This window comes from Somniosus microcephalus, chromosome 18 (assembly GCF_052327205.1).
Source record: "Somniosus microcephalus isolate GS21.2 chromosome 18, FLI_Smic_1.0, whole genome shotgun sequence".
Lineage (NCBI taxonomy): Eukaryota > Metazoa > Chordata > Chondrichthyes > Squaliformes > Somniosidae > Somniosus > Somniosus microcephalus.
This window is the reverse complement of record NC_141004.1, coordinates 68,247,750-68,260,544: the sequence shown is the minus strand read 5'-3', so window position 1 is coordinate 68,260,544 and position 12,795 is coordinate 68,247,750. Positions and strand designations below refer to the sequence as shown.

The 12,795-nt window shown below is 42.8% G+C and overlaps 1 protein-coding gene across 2 annotated transcripts in view; it reads right to left on the bottom strand.

Annotated features, from left to right (window-relative positions):
- Positions 1–8,263, bottom strand: part of LOC147105348 (bile acid receptor-like) — a 166,422-nt gene extending 158,159 nt beyond the window's left edge. Inside the window, exon 1 of one of the 2 annotated variants that reach the window (XM_086011628.1) lies at positions 7,865–8,263. The gene's annotated coding sequence lies outside the window, so the exon portion shown is untranslated. The remainder of the gene's footprint in view (positions 1–7,864) is intronic. The other variant, XM_086011627.1, reaches the window with a different exon arrangement.
- Positions 8,264–12,795: the final 4,532 nt, after the last annotated feature.

Sequence of the window (12,795 nt, the reverse complement as noted above, 5' to 3'; positions counted from 1 at the left end):
AACAGGACACTTAGAAAATATCAATGGGATTAGACAAAGTCAACATGGATTTATGAAAGGGAAATCATGTTTGACAAATGTACTGCAGTTTTTTGAAGATGTAACTGGTAGAATAGACAAGGGAGAACCAGTGGATATGGTGTATTTGGATTTTCAGAAGGCCTTTGATAAAGTCCCACTTAAGAGGTTAGTGTGCAAAATTAAAACACATGGGATTTGGGGTAATATACTGGCATGGATTGAAAATTGGTTAACAGACCGGAAACAGAGAGTAGGAATAAATGGGCCTTTTTCAGGGTGGCAGGCGGTGACTAGTGGGGTACTGCAGGTATCAGTGCTTGGGCCCCAGCTATTCACAATATATATCAATGATTTGGATGAGGGAACCAAATGTAATATTTCCAGGTTTGCTGACGACACAAAACTAGGTGGGATTGTGAGTTGTGAGGAGGATGCAAAGAGGCTTCAAGGTGATTTAGACAAGTTGAGTGAGTGGGCAAATACATGGCAGATGTCCTTGTACACCAGTCACTGAAAGCAAACATGCAGGTGCAGCAAGCAGTTAGGAAGGCAAATGGCATGTTGACCTTCATTGCAAGAGGATTTGAGTACAGGAGCAAGGATGTCTTACTACAGTTATACAGGGCCTTGGTGATACCACACCTGGAGTACTGTGTGCAGTTTGGTCTCCTTACCTAAGAAAGAATATACTTGCCATAGAGGGAGTGCAGCGAAGGTTCACCAGGCGACTGATTCCTGGGAAGGCAGGACTGTCGTATGAGGAGAGATTGGGTTGACTAGGCCTGTATTCACTAGAGTTTAGAAGAATGAGAGGGGATCTCCTGGAAACGTATAAAATTCTGACAGGGCTAGACAGACTGGGTGCAGGGAGGATGTTTCCCCTGGCTGGGGGGTCTAGAACGAGGGGTCACAGTCTCAGGATATGGAGTAGGACATTTAGCAATGAGATGAGGGGACATTTCTTCGCTCAGAGGGTGGTGAACCTGTGGAATTCTCTACCACAGATAGCTGTGGAGACCAAATCACTGAATATATTTAAGAAGGAGATAGATAGATTTTTAGACACAAAAGGCATCAAGAGGTATGGGGAGAGCGCAGGAATATGGTATTGAGATAGAGGATCAGCCATGATCATATTGAATGGCGGAGCAGGCTCGAAGGGCTGAATGGCCTACTCCTGCTCCTATTTTTCTATGTTTCTATGTACAGAACTCCTTCCTAATCCAGTGTGTAAGAAGGTCAACAAGGGAGGATTCGCTACTGGATCTAGTAATGGGGAATGAATCAGAGCATTTACGAGAAGTAAAAGTAGGCGAACATCTAGGCAATAATGACCATAATATAATACGGGTTAGGATAATAATTGAGAAGGACATAAGCATGACAAAGACCAGTGTAATAGATTGGAGAAAAGCTGATATTGAGGGGCTGAGAATAAAACTTGGGAAAATATGAAGAGATTAGGAGAGAACTAAAAACGAAATTAGGAAGACAAAGAGGAACTATGAAATTAAATTATCAAGGAACATAAAACAGAATAGTAAAATATTCTGCAGGCACATAAATAAAAAAAGGGAAGTCAGGATGGGAATAGGGCCACTAAGGACCGGACAGGATAAAATCACAGGCAGCGATAGCGAAATGGCAGACATATTAAATAATTATTTTGCTTCAGTATTTACCAAGGAGACAGATCAGGTGGACAAGACATCGGAAGATGAGATTAGAAATGATATAACTGCATTCAAAATAAAAAAGAGGAGAAATATTAAATAAACTAATCAAACTCAAAGAGGATAAAACCCTGGTGCGGACAGATTGTATCTGCGCATTTTAAAATAATCTAGGGAAGAGATAGCAGAGGCACTATTACATATATTTAATAATTCATTAGAAAAAGGTGTAGTGCCAGAGGACTGGCGAATAGCTGACATTATACCTACATTTAAGATGGGAAATATAACGTGCCCAGGGAACTATAGACCAGTCAGCTTAACCTCGGTGGTAGGAAAGATAATAGAATCCCTACTAAAGGAGAAAATTGAAAACATCTAGAAACCAAAAGTATAATAATGAATAGTCAGCATTGATTTCCAAAGGGAAAGACTTGCTTGACCAACCTCATTGAATTCTTTGAAGAGGTAACAGAGAGAGTAGACAAGGATAATGTAGTAGATGTAATATATCAAGATTTCCAAAAGGCCTTCAATAAGGTGCCATATAATAGTCTAATGAATAAGGTCAGAGAATGCAGAGTCAGTGGACAAGTAGCAGAATGGATAGCTAGCAGGCAGCAAGACAGAAAGCAGAGAGTAGGGGTAAAGGGTAGCTATTCAGATTGGCAGAAGGTGGTGTTCCACAAGGATCAGTGCTGGGACCACTGTTGTTCACACACCTGAAGTACTGTGCACAGTTTTGGTCTCCTTATCTAAGGAAGGATATATTTGCCTTGGAGGCGGTGCAATAAAGGTTCACTAGATTGATTCCTGGGATGAGAGGGCTGTTTTATGATGAGAGATTGTGTAGAATGGGCCGATACTCTCTGGAGTTTAGAAGAATGAGAGGTGATCTCATTGAAATATACAAGATTCTGAAGGGGATTGACAGGGTAGATGCTGAGATGTTGTTTCCCCTGGCTGTAGTGTCTAGAACTAGGGGGCATAGTCTCAGGATAAAGGGTTGGCCATTTAAGACTGAGACAAGAAGGAATTTCTTCACTCAGAGTGTTGTGAATCTTTGGAATTCTCTGCCCCAGAGGGCTGTGAATGCTAAGTCTTTGGGCTGGATTTTATCAATGGAGGCATGTAGGAGGCGGGACTACAACTTTTGGGGTTGTAGTCCCGCCTCCATCGAGTTGTGGCCAACCCACTCCATTTTCACTTGATTGATCTTGTTGAGCCCGCCCAGCAGGCTCAGCGGGCCAATTAAGGGCCACCCGGCAACAGGTGACGTCACAGATTGACATTTCATCTGTCAAGAGCTTTTGACAGATGAAATATCAGCATTTGACAGCTCTTTGAAGCTGTCAAACACTGACAATCTGTACTCTAAGTTAATTCCTTCCTCTCAGGCTGATTTAGAGATCTCTCCAGAACAGAAAGCAGAATGCTGCAGATTTTGACAGCTCGCAGCCATTCTGTGCCGGTGAGATGAGGGACTCCAGAGACCTGAAGGAAGGAAGGCTGTAAAGGTAAGTAAAACATATTTAAACACTTTACACAGACCAAACACACTTACCTCTGCACTCATGCACCATTCACTCACCTGAACACCGGACATCTCGAACCCTCCAATCCTTCAGCCCGACGGCCCACCTCACTATCTTGGCGTGGTTTGGAGCTGTCGGGAAGCCCACACTTCAGGGATAAAAATAGGGATTAGGCCAAAAACTGCCTGTTAACTACCTGTTAACAGGCAGTTAATTGGCACTGATCCCCTTCCCGCCTCGGGGAGGCGGCTCCCAGCACAGGTTGGGTACCCGCCTCCTGGGAAACGGGCATGGAGGCGGGTTGGGGGCGGGATGGGTTCGTGCCCCCTAATTTCACGATTTTAACCCCCCACATGCCTCCAATTCCGCCTCAACGGCCCGATGAAATTCAAGCCCTTTGAGTATATTCAAGGCTGAGATCAATAGATTTTTGGACTCTAGGGGAATCATGGGATATGGAGATCGGGCGGGAAAGTCGAGTTGAGGTCGATGATCAGCCATGATCTTATTGCATGGTGGAGCAGGCTTGAGGGACCATATGGCCTACGCCTGCTCTTATTTCTTATGTTCTTATGTACATTTTGGTAAGAAAAATAAGGAGGTCACATATTACATGGAAAATAAGAATCTAAATGGGGTAGAGGAGCAAAGGGATCTGGGAGTACAAATAAACAAATCACTAAAAGTAGCAACACCTGCTACTGGCCATAACAAAAGCAAACCAAACACTAGGGTTTATTTCTAGAGGGATGCAAAGTAGAGAAGTTATGTTAAATATGTATTGAACCTTGGTTAGACCACACTTGGAGTACTGGTCTGGTCACCATTTTATAAGAAGGATATAGAGGCACTAGACATGTCAGAAATGCAAGGTTATTCCTATCAGGAAAGGTTGAACAGGCTGGGTCTCTTTTCTCTTGAAAAGAGAAGGCTAAGGGGTGACCTAATAGAGGTCTTTACAATTATGAAAGGTTTTGATAGAGTAGATTCAGAGAAAGTGTTTCCACTTCTGAGGAAGAGCAAAGCTAGAGGCCATCAATATAAAATAGTCATCAAGAAATCAAATAGGGAATTCTGAAGAAACTTCTTTACAAAGAGACTGGTGAGAATGTGGAATTTGCTACAACAGGGAGTAGTTGAGGCGAATAGTATAGCTGAGGAAGCTAGATAAGCATATGAGGGAAAAGGGAATAGAAGGTTATGTTAATGGAGTTAGATGAGGAAGAATGGGAGGAGGCTCGAGTGGAGTATAAACACTGGCATGGACTGGTTGGGCCGAAAGGCCTGTTTCTGTGCCGTATATTCTATGTAATTCACTTATATAGCAAGAAATTAGCGAGGGAAGGATCTAACAGACAAGGATTTATTGCACACAAGTAGTGTGGAAAATTTATAGAAGGAGCATAAAGATTTGACACTGGGCATCAAGTGGGTCCTACAATAAAGAAGGCAAATGATAATCGATCCAAGAAGGATCATTTACCATTGGAAGAAAGGCCAGCGAGCATGCCTTAGCCCAATTTTGGCCTTGGGCTTCCAATTTTGGAGCGGCATCTTGCCACTCCAAGCTTCTGGCAGCAATGTGGGTCGGGTAGCTCTACTGTGCCTCTGTAGGTGTAGGACACCCACCCTTGTTATGGTTAAGACTCTGTCCCTGGAATTTGGGACAAGGTCATGGGAAGGTCAAAGCAGCACGTAAACGTCCAGCCCCACCACACCTCCATCTCCTTTTCAGGCTTTGCAGAAGTTTTCATCCCCAGTTTCAATTTTAAGCTTATGCAGTAACCCACAAACTAAAATCCCTGCTCTTAAGAAAAAGTAATGAGCTGTATTTTGCGACCCCTGCGGGTACATATGAGGTGTGTACCCGCCCGTAGGGGCCGCGCAAGTTCCGGGTTCAGGCATGCGCTAAAACCCAGAACTTGCAATCTGTCGACAATCTTCTTGACAGATCATTCGCATCTCCGGAAAAAGGGCCTCCGCGGGTGGAAAGTTGCGCTATTTGCCCAACTTCCGCTCACTGAATGCCCATGAGATTCTTACATCTGTTAAAAGCAGGTGTAAGGCCACAAAATTTGGGCCATTATATATGCTATAATAATTTTCAAGTAAGAACCGGAAATGCACAGTATGCTTTTTGGGAACTGAGAAGGAAAAGATAGGTTAATGTTGTTGTGTTCTGATGAAAGTCTCCATCCAAATTGTTAACCTGTCATTCTCTCTGAGATGCTGACTGACTTGCTGCACATTTCCTGTGTTTTTTGTTTTTGGCTCCAATCTCAGCACTGATCTGGAATTAAATTTACATTGCATGTGGTAATCTGGGAATCATACAGATTTTCCACAACTCCACCCTTGACAATGACAATTTGCATTTATATAGTGCCTTTATATAAAAACATACATTAAAGAAAATCATAATTTGCATATCTGGCAAAACTAAGGTCAGCAGTGAAATGTGATAAATATCTACAGAGGTGAGGAGACTTTACCTCAGACACAGCTATCACTTATCAATATGCAATCTTCCATCAACAACTCTTGACTCTCTATAAAGTTCAATTTGGTCCAAGTCTTGAATACGTTTCTCATACTTGGGGAGATTCTTCTAGTACTTCTCTCACACTCCTAATCAGATAGAAGAAGAAAAATCTCCCATCTCCAATCTCTCTCTTTCTCTCCATTGCAACCTTTCTTGATCACGCTATTATTGATACGACTATGGTCAGTGCTCCTCTGTTGCTCCTCAGACCCAAGTGCACAGCCCTTTATTATCCTTTCTTCTCACTGAATTTTCACTGTTTTGAAACCAAGGCAAATCACAACGCCTCCCAAGACCTGTAAATTCTGGAACGTCTAACCTCCCCACGTCTTTTCTACTTCCTATAATCTATAAAGATTTTTAAAATCCAGTTTGGTGTCACATAATCAACACTTCTTGATTTATCTCATCTTCTGTTCTACTTGTTTCAACCTTGGTGGAGTCCGGCCTTTGGTCCTTAATCAAGGTTTCTCAATAACTGAATAAAGCTTCACATGTTGAGTTAGATAGCATAAGCCTATGACTTATCCGCATTACAATGAACATGAAAAGCTCTTCGCTATAGAGGGTACTTCAGCGGTCATTGGGGTTACCAGTGTTCTTTCACAAGTACTGTACAAGCCATGGCTGCCTTTCACATAAGTAGCAGAGCATCAACAGTGAGATACTGTTTATTTTATGGTTGCAAATTATCCCTTGAACCTTATCGTGGTTTCTAAATTCACTGTAGGATGTTCTATGTGGTTTGATGGCCATTGTGCGATGATTGCCCTTTTTCCCCTTGTGTATTTGGTCTGCACTGTACAGTGGAGATATCCCATATTATCATGGACTCAAGAAACTTTACAACTGAGCCCTGGCACGTTGGGATTTGAATTTAACTCTTTAGATGTTATATTTCCTTTGAAGCATCGATTTGTGCAACCTTTTTTAAGCTAAAATATGCAGTAATAATTCTTTTTACTGTAGATTATAATTAGAGAAATTAAATATAGATTAATTTACAATCACTGTTAGAAAGGTTAGCACGGTGGCATAGTGGTTAGCACTGTTGCCTCACAGCACCAGAGACCCGGGTTCGAATCCGGCCTCGGGCGACTGTCTGTGTGGAGTTTGCACATTCTCCCCGTGTTTGCGTGGGTTTTCTCCGGGTGCTCCGGTTTCCTCCCACAGTCCAAAGATGTGTGGGTTAGGTTGATTGGCTATGATAAATTGACCCTTAGTGTTAGGGGGATTAAATACGTGGGGTTACAGGGATAGGGTGGGATATGTGTTGGTGTAGGGGTTACGGGGATCGGGTCGGATATGTGTCGGTGCAGGCTCGATGGGCCGAAATGGCCTCTATCTGCACTGTGGGGTTTCTGTGATTCTGTGATTCTGTGAAACCGAATGCATTCATATGACTTTCTGCTGTTCTGGGTTAATGTCTCCATTAAAATAGGAGTCAGAAGAATCCCAGATGAATAATTGTGTACTATTATCGCCAATAGTAATTTCAAGCCAAATGACAAACTGATTGGTCTTCAAAGGCTAACACTATTTTATGATGTATCCAAGACTGCAACAGTATTCCTACGTTGTTAGACAGTGACAACATTCTAACTGCACATGTCAATATTAATGTACACTATAAGAAAGAACTTGCATTTATATAGCGTCTCTTACGGTCTCAGGACATCCCAAAGCACTTCACAGCCAATGAAGTACTTTTTTTGAATCGAAGTCGCTGTTGTAATGTTGAGAATGTTTGCAATCTAACAGACATGTTACCAACTTTTAAAAGATTATAAGAGGAGGTAAACTCAATATTCGAAGTGTCCTTGTTACATGGCTATTATATGTCAGATTATTGTTATCTCATGTCATCGGCTGAATAATACATAACTTAAGTTAATTCCACTGCTGTTAATTGTTTACCCACATTTCGCAAGTTAAATTAAAGTTATCTTTAGTTTTGGAAGTTCAGTGTGTCAACTAAATGTGATTTTTTTCCTATAATATTCCCCACAGTGTAAACTGCATTTTAAAATGTCACCAAAACTCAATTAAAATCTGAAGTAAAATAAAAGTATATATTTTTAAATTCTGCTTACCAGTATTCAATGGAGCACAGGACAGCCCTGCCTGTCGAGTTGTTACGTGAGGATACAATGATCTCTGAGCACCACTGAAGTCCAGCTGGAGCGAGCAGGGCCTTTTTTGCCTATTTATCAGAGGCTCTTTGCAAACACTCTGGCTCCAGACATTCTGCAGAACAGCACTAGAGGCCTATCTCACTAACTAGCTTCCCACACAGCCCCCTCCTGGGTCAGAGAAAGGGCAGCCCCTAGTGAGAATAAATCAAACAGAACTGGCTCATCATTGCTGTCCATAGCCAGGTCACAGGGATCCCCAAATTATGTTTATCTTCTGCTACCCTGGTTTCAAATCTTCAATTTTTTTTACCTACTCATTTAGGTAAGAACCAGCAGACAGTTCACTAGAAGAAAACTTTTTCTATTCATCATCCATTGACAGTGCCAAGCAGCAAATCCGGGCCAAAAGTTTCAACAAATCCCGGTTTGGTTTGTTTGGTCAGTTTGAGTAAAAGATGTAATTCTCAGAATGTTTGAGGACATTGGGGAAATGTCACAGTCCACAGTTCACAGTCAAAGTTCAGTGTTTCCACATCTCTGACCATGATGGCCAGACCTGGAGTTTTTTAACGGTGTGCCCAGCCTGATTTGAAGCTTTGGTAGTTATTTACCACAACACCTTTTGTTGCAGTTACATGGAATGAGCAAAACTTGAAGTGGCTAAACTTTTGTGTGGGAAAATATCAATATATATCAGATAGGCCAATTCAGGAATGGGGTGGGAGAAGTTTACTTTCTTCAATGGTAGCTACTTGGTTCCATGCTACCCAGTTGGAAACAATTTCCAGAATAGCTCCTGCATTTGTAAGAAAATCTATTCAGTTCTTCTGCTTTCCCAGACGGTAAAACCCTTCTAAAGCCAGTAATGCTCTCTCTCTAAAAAAAATGGCAGATTAATGTACCTTTTAAACACCTACGTTCCATTAAAATGATGAATAGCCTCCTTCAGTGTCTATATGAAGTTTGGCAAAGAAGTTTAATACTGGAAAATCAAGTACACAGCAAAACTTTTTAACTTTTAAATTATATTAACCCATTAACATTTTGGTAGCCAAAGGCTAAGAGATATGGTGAATCCATCTCCATATGTTCTTGACAGCTGCTTATTTTATTTCCCCTTGTTTTTTCTTCCAGGCAGAGGGGGCCCAAGGTTTCTTTGTCGGGCCTGGAGAAGCACCTCTGTTCCTTCTGATCCACAAGAAAACAAAAGAAAATTAAACTCTCTGGTTCTCTTCTGGCTCCAGTCTCTCTTCCTGACAGATCTGGCCTGACAGGATAGCCACAAAGCTTCCTCACACAGACCTGGGGTTATGATTGGCGTCTGACCCCAATAATCACATCAGAGCCCAATCTGCATATTTACAGCAGGACCGCACTGCTTCCAATGGGTGTCCTGCTCACCTGCTAAAAGAGCAGGTTAATATTAAGATCCACGGGAAGGCAGCAGAATCAGAGGGCATAAGTCGCAAGGGGCAGTTAAATAGCCCGTCTGCTCAGTTTCTGCCGGGTATGGGGGTGGGGGGGTGTTAAAATTCCCCACAATGTTTCAGGAAGACTATCAAAACTAACTAGGTTCAGTTAGCAGATTTGTAAGGCAGTCTGTGCTGAGAATAAAAGCCATATCCATAGAAATGGGTGAGCAGCTCTTCATGCTACAATATCTGCCTGCCCTTACACGGTGCTGCCCATCACCCAGTTGTTTCCTCCATTTTCCTCCTCTTTTCTCCCTGAAGAGGATAACCCATGTTGGAGTACAGTTCGATGTGTGCTGTTTGGCCTCTGGTACTTTGTCCAAATAGACAAGTTTTATATTTAAGCCGCGACCATTAGTGTCATCATGGGAGTTGGAAAGACCTATTCTGCTTGCCGAATCCCAGCTAGAGCCAACAGCGATACACAGGACAGGCAAAATTTCAAAGGAAGTAATGTGTTGGTTCCAATTTTATACATGTATTTCGGTGATGCCCTTTCAGTTTTAATGTATTTGTCGTGATCTCTGAGGATTGACAGCTCTTCAAATTGGCAGGAGCGATCCTAAAGGGAATCAGCAGGGTTAGAATTCCTTTTAATTGTGCCATTAACATAACTTCGGCGGTATTTAAAGAAGTACTGTCTTTATACCAGTGGAGGGAGAACAACCAAGTTTAATTTTTGCTGTGATGACAACAATTTGTAAACAATGCGGATTATATATTTCAACCTGAATCGTTTCTTCACATTATTTTACCAAATACTCTAATCAAGGCAGTGCTTCTTTAAGCTGAATAGTGCAGCTTATTCCAGCATCAACAAAATCAATTTCAAAATTTATACAATTTAAGGAACTAGATTGAATTTAAATAGAAATATTGCAATTAAGCTCTGACACTTTGCTCATTAACTGGTAGGTCCCTTGTGATAAGTTTCTGATATCAACTGTCGTGAGCAGATGCCAACTACAAGCCAAGTACTTCCCCACAAAAAGAGAGGGAATATCAGAGAACCAGTCTCCCAGGACCATTCTTGAACAATTCTTTCTGTATATTAAAGTCTTGTGATAGTGAGTTAGAGCTGGAGACAACTGTAGCAGGGATCAAATTGACCATTGTGGTTACCGGGTTCACTGATAGATTAGGAAAAATTAGGCTGAAGTATTGATGGGAATGTCATAGATGTAAGGTTGCTTAATCCTTGTTCCAGGGATCCTGGTTCAGTAAGTAATGGTTAACTTTGCATTAAAACTTCAGCGTACAGTGTATGAAGTTTCCACAGACAGAGTTCAAGGACGACAACACCTCGGAGGGACAAGTGGTGCGTGAAGCTTTGCTGCTCACATTCTGTGTGAGATGTTTGCATTGATGCAGCATATTAAGGTGCATCAGCAGCAGCCGGCCTTGTGCTCCTGGAAAAAACATGGGCGCCTGTTTTAAGCACTGATAAATATTATGGTTGTTGCTGTTTTTGTATCTTCTCATTCCTCTCTTGTTGAATAATGTGGAAAGATTCGCAGGCTGATTATCAGTCTGACAGACTGCGATGTGAATGCTCCTTCCATGGCCATAACCACCTTTACACCAGCCAATAGGGTGGTTAGTCCTATAAGTGGAGGGTTTTATGGGCTCCCACGTATGGTGAGGGGGGGACACCCACACCCACCAGATGCGAGTATCCCTCCGGAATTCAGAGCTGGAGCTCCAGTCTCCACTCGCCGGCACTCTCTGAAGTGGAGTTCATACCTCCACCTCTCCTCGAACTGGATAACCTTCATCGAGGCATCTGTCACTGCCTCCTTCTGAGCAGCAATCCCAACTGCACCTTCCTCCTCTCATCAGCCTTGCTGCCCAACCCATCCCACTCAAACTAACCACCACTGCTCCCTTGGACGCTACCAGCAAATTAACATTCACAGCCCCTCTCCACATCTCCCTTCAGAATGTTCATTCACTCACAAACAAGGCCTTTGCCATCCACAACTTTATTGTGGATGATTGCATTTATATCCTGGCTTTGACTGAAACTTGGCTCATGGGTGGTGACACCTTGCTCCTTACTGAAGCACCACAGCCTGCCTACACTTTTCACCACCTGCCGGCCAAAGCCACCACATGGTAGGTGATGAAAAGTATAGGCAAGCAGGGAGGCTTCATCACCAAGTCACACATTGGTCTCTCCCCTCACTTCTCCACTTTTGAGCATCTCACCTTGTTCCACCGCTCTCATTTCTCCTTTAAAATGCTAGTTGTCTTATGCTCCCCAGTCCCCAGGTTCTCACTTAGGTATCCTAGCTCTTTCCTCAGCTTCTGCATTGAGCAACTCCTCAACCTCGGTGATGTCAATCTTCATATCAGCTCCCTCTTGCCCTCTTTCCTTTGAACTCATTGCCCTCCTGTCCTCCCTAAACCTCTTCCTCCATACAAACTTGTTTACCTTACAGCAAGCAATTAGGAAGGCAAATGGCATGGGGGGTTGGAGTACAAGAGTAAGGAAGTCTTGCTGCAATTGTACAGGGCTTTGGTGAGACCGCACCTGGAGTACTATGCACAGTTTTGGTCTCCTTATCCTTAGAGGCAGTGCAACGAAGATTCACTAGATTATTTGCTGGGATCAGAGGGTTGTCTTATGAGGAGAGATTGAGTAGATTGGGCCTATACCCTCTGGAGTTTAGAAGAATGTGAGGTGATCTCATTGAAACATATAAGATTCTGAGGGGGTGTGATAAATCCATGTAGTGAGACAAGGACTCGAAGAGGCGAGGTATTAGGATTAATAAGAGTACTTTATTAAACGACTGCGAAACAACCAGGCAGGCTTGCATCCAGACATTGCACCTTTGCTGACCTTGACAGGGAGCAAACCTCTGACCTTAACAGGAAGCAAACTTCTGACCTTAGCAGCAGCATTGGCTACAGCACCACCTGGTGGATAAGCTTAATCATAACATCCCAGATTACTATATCCCTCCCCCCTTAAGATTTCAGTATGAATTTCTTAACAAACAACCATTCCTGAGGGTCACATAAGGAGTCTCCATTCATCATGTTCCATACTTGACGAATCTAACAGTTCAGTATCAATCTCTCTGGTGGCTTGCGAGCCCTTTGTGAACGTCTAACAGTAAAGTCCCTGATTGTTTGTGGTGAAGCCACCAGCTGCTCCTGAGCAGTGCTCAGAGTATCTGACTCTGCAACGATGGTTTCCTCTTGATGAATAGGTTCCTGTGGAATTGTCTCTGTCCCTGGTGGTGGCACCACAGATGCACTTGGATAACTGGGGGCAACCCTGTCTTCAGTCATTGCATCTGGAACCTTCATTTCAATTTCCCCTTGTCTGGGAAGTATCTGATCTACATGTCTGCGTACTACCCGACCATCTCCCAACATGACCTTGTATGATACTGGACCTGTCATTGA